Here is a 6,166-nt window from a genome sequence, read left to right as displayed (position 1 = left end):
CGAGTATGTGGGTTACCAGCTACCTGGCGGTGGTGTACAAAGAATGCCTAGGGTCTTCAACACCGGGGCTAGTAACCGCACTTTGCCTATGGAATCTACCAGAGCAGTTAATCGGGTTACGGTCTGTAGGGACCTCGTTATAACTCCTTGTGTTTGATAGTTCCATGGTTAGAATGTGTTCTATTTGCAACTTCGCAGCACGAGTGTACACCTATGGAATTCCATATCTGCCGTCGTGCGTCGTCCGTCGCCCGTCGTCCGTCGTGCGTCGCCCGTCGTCCGTCGCCCGTCGTGCGTCGCCCGTGGTTTTTTGTCACGATTGCGCAGTGGTATTTTTAACTTTGACCCTTGATCGTTTCACATGTTCATGTCCTTGTTCGATCGATCCACCATGCCTGACTCTCATTTTAGCAATAGAACTAGAAGATGTACATGTATTCGTTTTTGCAGTTGCGCCAAACTCCAATTGAAAGAAGAAATAATATCCTGACATCGGCTAAGTAACGTGTATATGAAATAATACCATTTTGGTTACATAAATAAATTGACAAAATAGACTTTTGTTAGGGTAGATTGTTTTTCTCGATAACTTAGTTACTCTAGACGTAACTTTACTCGTTAACGGCCAGACTTTAGGTCTATAGCCTATGTGATATTTCTGTCTGTCCCTGCACGATATCCCACAGAACGGAATGTAAATAATAGATTATTTACAATGTTTGATTCCCAATAGTTATACTATTATACCTATGATGAAATCTGCTGTATATTCCAAATTAGACATGACTTTATTTGCAGGTTGGCTCACAGAAGTCTTTTAAACAGTAACGTTACTTGTTAGCCCCATAAATAATGCTGATGTGCTGGACAACCTGTTCTCATTGCTCTATCCACCATGGCATACACACCCACAAAAACCAACACGTCATATTTTCTGAAACTTAAACCAAGTGGTAATTGCCCCTTAACAATACATTTAATAACAGTTTGTTATCCACAGCACGTCTAGTATTTCTGGATTTCAAGGTGAAATTGAGAGGACAAGATAGAATGTCTGTATCTGGCAGATTTCTTCCTGGAATTTGATGAAAACAAGTCAGCACATTTTTACAGTATGCAAATTAGAATAACACTGTGGATAAGTTGGCCGGAACATTTTTGCTGAAAATGTTTTTCCCCCAAAAAAACACTTGGTTGAATTCTCAGAGAGGTGATATTTTCTTGTCAAGGGGCAGGGGTAGTCTAGCATTATTGGAATTAATTATGTGACTAGTATATGCTTTGCAGGTGGGATTTGTACTTGCCTTATTCGGAAAAGATCTTTAGAAGTGAATGGAATCACGTCGTCATTTGTTAAGCCCCGGCTTTTGCATGTCCTATGCAACCCATTTGATGGGCGACGCACGACGGGCGACACACGACGGGCGACGCACGACGGGCGACGCACGACGGATGACGCACGACGGGCGATGCACGACGGGCAACGGACGACGCACGACGGGCGACGCACGACGGAAAATGGCATGTTTGGAACTGGTAAATGGCAGAATTGGGACACAACAAAAAGCAAAATGCGACGACGACGGGCGACGGCAGACATGGAATTCCATACCTTTGCTACAGCGGTCCGATCATACCAGTTGGCTTAATGAAATATGGCCAATCAGAGTGCGTTTTATGGGCCAATAGCGAATATGTGGTACGGAAAAAACATCGCCAACTGGGGTATTGATTCACCTCTTATTTGAACTGTTCCTACGCGTACGTTGGGAAGAGTTCCGATTACTTCTTTGGTGGTTGTGTTTAATTTGCCTGGTATTCGCTAAAGACACTCTCCGTAAGTCACTGAAAAACTTTTGGATAGTACTTAATAGTAGTTTGTCATTGTATGTTTATAATATTCCTACCTCGCATGGATACGCCATTTCTTGCTTCTTGTCTTGCTGGGCCCGGTGTGTCCTGGAAGGGTTCCTCTTCCGTGGATGACGTTTAAAGAAAGGAAAATCATATACCACGTCTGGGTTCCTTTGAAAGTTTCGCCTGTTCAGACTGAGGCTCTGGGCCTTGTCCTGCAGCTTGCAGACCATCATGTTCCGAGACTTTGAACCAGTGGTGTCCGAGTGAATAGCGAGCTTGGTGTATTTGCGCTGGTATTACGAACGAAACCAGTGGATTCGGCTGAGACTTCGGTTCCGCTGGTTCCAGTCAGAGCTCGAACATGTGGTTTCAAACGCTGCTTCCAAATGGCTGGAACCAGCGAAACCAATGTCTCAGCCGAATCCACTCGTTTCGACAACGCTCAATATAACCCTGGTAACTTTCCGACTTCTACATAAAAGCTGCAGTCGCATTTTCTGCTCATTTACATATAGTAGCCACAGTGACAGCTGAATCACCGCCGCTCGCTGTTGTGGTTAGAAATCTTACGAATGCAGCTTAGCTCGTATTGTGGTAGAAATGTACATTTTACCCACTTTTTGAATGTACTCGGTGAAATAGTCACATGAACTTTAATCAGTCAGTTATCACTAATATTGTATACTATGTAATTAATGTTTTATGTCATTTTATAGATTTTTTTACCAATCAACCAATTATGGGAATAATAAACTAGTGCATCTTCTGTGGTGTTGTGGAGTGATAAGCTGTGTCTTCTTGTTACTCCATCCCTTACCGGGAGGTTCTTCTCCTTCCTATGAAGACTTTGGTTTCGCCTCCAGTTGGCATGCAAGCGCTGCTGCTACATTAAGGAACGGAAAAATCTTCGAAAATAATCATTAGAATTGATCGAGGCTAGAAAAATGGCAAATTATTCTTGTTGTAAAATTTATGGATGGCAATGAAAGAAAGTACACGGAGAAATCCAAACAAGACTTTTATGTACCAACCACCACTTTGATGACTACTTGGAGCCCATACATAACGCCACCATATTGCATGCATTGTTACTTAACCGGAAAAAATACCGAAGCCCCGTATAAAAACTTATCCATTTCCTACCTCCACAGTAAAATGGCCGTGTTTTTATTCTGTAAACATCTTCTGTTTTTGTGCTTGGCAGGTACTAATATTGCCTATACAAATTACACTTCATCTGATTTCTTAGGCTAACTTTGTTGGAGTCTCAAAGTCTCTTATTAAACTAATGAATAACATACAAATCAAATGTCACCGTACCGTAACTCAGTTGCTTGCTGTAGTCAAACCTGGCTGACTGACGAGGGTAATGTGCACCCATCAGCAAGAACAGCAAAATTGGAAACTACCAAATGCGCCTGGCTTGCTCGACTTACTGCCCGCAACATGTGGCTGGTGAGATAAGAGCTCCGAACGTGTGTATGAAATACTTGTGCCCCGGTCATGGTGACAGTCCCAACGCAGGCAGTTTGTAAAAGCAACATATGAGAAAAAAACGGTAAATATCCAGGCCTTGGTGATACAGACTCATTTCGGTTATGGTGAAAACCACACAAATTCAAAATTGAAGCCATACATTGTTATTGATGTCGATTGATTGGATCGCTTCGGATTTGCCTTTTCGGCGACGACCATTGCTGGTTAGGTGTCTCGTGTTAATGGTCGTCATTTATCTGTTTGGAGTCTGGCAGTATTGGTGTGGCAAAAGGTTTAAGTACTCTTTCATCATGACAGTACTGGGGACTAACTCGTAGTTATAGTCAAAATTTTAGGTGTGTTAGATGTTGCTTGGGATTTGTTTGTGTCCTTCAGTTTTTTTTTTGTTTATTTTGTGTGTGTGTGTGTGTGTTTCTCGCAATATTGTGCCTGAAGTGTTACTTAAGTCATGAAAATAGGCTTCATGGGAAAAAATCCCAAGTAGCTTGCCTAAAATTGAATTTGTTAAATTATCATTTCTTAAAGTTGACTTGTATTTGTTTTCCTTGATTATTACCAAGAAGCTCTCGTTGAGTGCCTTCTCACCCAGAGCAAGTTTTTATTTCCTATCTAAAATCAAAGCTAAAGTAGCTTTGTGAAAATCTCTGACCATTCTAGTCAACTCTAGTGATCAACTGGTCAGACGCGACGGGGTGGTGGCTCTTGCCTTTAATGTGGTGTGGGTTTTTTTATTATTCTTTTCTGTGCCGTTCTTTCAGAACTTAAAATCAGTGTAAAGTTGATGCAAATACACATTGTTGATAATGGGGTCACGTTGAAGAGGTTTGTATACCTTGCAGGAGAGGAGTACTTATCACGGCTTGAGGTGGAGGCTACTCCAACCGAGGACGAAAGAAGGCCACTTGCCTGATATGGTGCATGATGTATTTTGTGGAGAGGTGTTCTCTACAGCGATGCATTCCTAGGGAAAAGAGTGTAGTTTCCCAAAACGTATAAAATCACCATTTATGTAATCCATTCATTTATTTCAATATCATTCATAAATAAAATTTTAGACATTAGAGCCATTCCTATTGGTTGATAACCTGTCACGTGGCAGGTATTAAATGGAAAGCCCCGACAGTCCCAAATCCTCCGATTGCAAAATGATTTTGTATACACCCTAGAGGGGTAGGGTTAATTAATAGAGCACCAGCTGTCTGTGCAGCACCTCACGCGCTATAAGCGAGCAATCAATCGCCATATACAGAGACTGTTTAGGGCCACTGGCGAGAAAAACATACACTATAGCATGGTTAGATTGGTGTTTGAAAAACTGAAGTAAAGTTTTTAATTAACAGAATCAATTTTTAAGACCTTGTGACTCAAAAGATATTTCTGAACGAGATTGCTAGTTTGGTGCTAGTAGGGAGGTCTTGGGGTACGGTGTTGTGCCGGAAAATCTCGATGGCTTCACAAACTCATGAAGTAAGCCACTAATTATTTTGGCAACTCTTTGCCTGAATCGTCCATCCTGAACGAACGGTGTCCACTATCCGTCACCAGGCTTGTCTACGTTCCCTGTCGGTCGCAAATCTCGCTTCGTGGTCTCTCAGACCCGCCTCACGTGGTTCCTCCTTCTTACACCCACCCCGTCAAGATTTGGCTTTCCCTGAAGAGGGTACACTGCACCCCTTAGACAACCAATTCCAGGAAATTCCTGCCTTGGATTTTGGGCTTTCTGAAAGCAATACAATGAATCCAATTCCAAAATAATGGTGCGATACATAATACAGAAAAACAAATGCCCCAAAAGAAAACAAAAAATCGATTACTCCCAATTCAATTACTAGATTCCCATCGAAACCATAGGTCTCGAATTAATGGTAACAATCGATTGAGAAATCACAGACCTGCTATTTACAGAAGTTAAAACGAAGAAAAAGTCCAATTATATCACTCAATGTCTCATACTGAGCATTTTACAAAAGTTAAATAAAAAATACAGAAAGAAGTTCTTACTGGTTTTGGCCCTTGTTGTTGCTTGTAGTCACTGTCGCCGGCCCAAAGTTCAGCACTGTAGTTGGAAACTACTACATACACAAGATGGCCTCTCTCTATGAAGGCTTTAAAATTTTGAATCTTGACTTCAAAATAACCACTGGAGCCAAACTGCTCCAAATGGCATGGAATTAGCCAAATGCAAGAGAGCTCTTGAACCCATAGCGACGTTACCATCACTAGAATAGCATAACAAGTGGCCCCGGATAAAAGATGGTGCACTCCTTTTATATACCACTGCATCCACCACTTGCGCACACACCCAGCACAAGCGTTCATTCAAACAAAAGACCTCCTTGGCTTAAGAAATAACTTACCTTTGTTCCACCCGGTACAACTCAAACCCACGAAACCAAAAGCCCAAAATGCTAATTACATGTAAAGGAAGTTAAGCAGAATGAAAAGAAATAGCCCTCTAACTTCAATTGGTATTCAAAACTGGGGATAAAAACATTTGCACATGAATACAAGACCTAAGTTGGCTGAGCTCTGACAACATTACGTTTAGAGAGAGAATGTATTGCATTGGCAGTATGTAATGCCTACTCTCAAGCTAATAATATTTATTCATGTACATCAATAATGGAAGGTAACGAGCTGTTGAAGTATTATGTGCATGATCTATCTCATAAATTCAGTCTTTCCTCTGCTCCAGTCATTCCAGAGTAACTCTTGTTTTCATCAAATGCTAACCCATCTAATTTTAACTATTTCTTCTTTTACAGTGACAAGTTGAAGTATTGTCTCAAAAGAGATTATCCTGAGCTCTGCT

This window comes from Acanthaster planci, linkage group LG02, assembly GCF_054643075.1.
Source record: "Acanthaster planci isolate LZ-2023a linkage group LG02, COTS_SCS, whole genome shotgun sequence".
Taxonomy (NCBI): Eukaryota; Metazoa; Echinodermata; class Asteroidea; order Valvatida; family Acanthasteridae; genus Acanthaster; species Acanthaster planci.
This window is presented reverse-complemented; position numbering follows the sequence as displayed.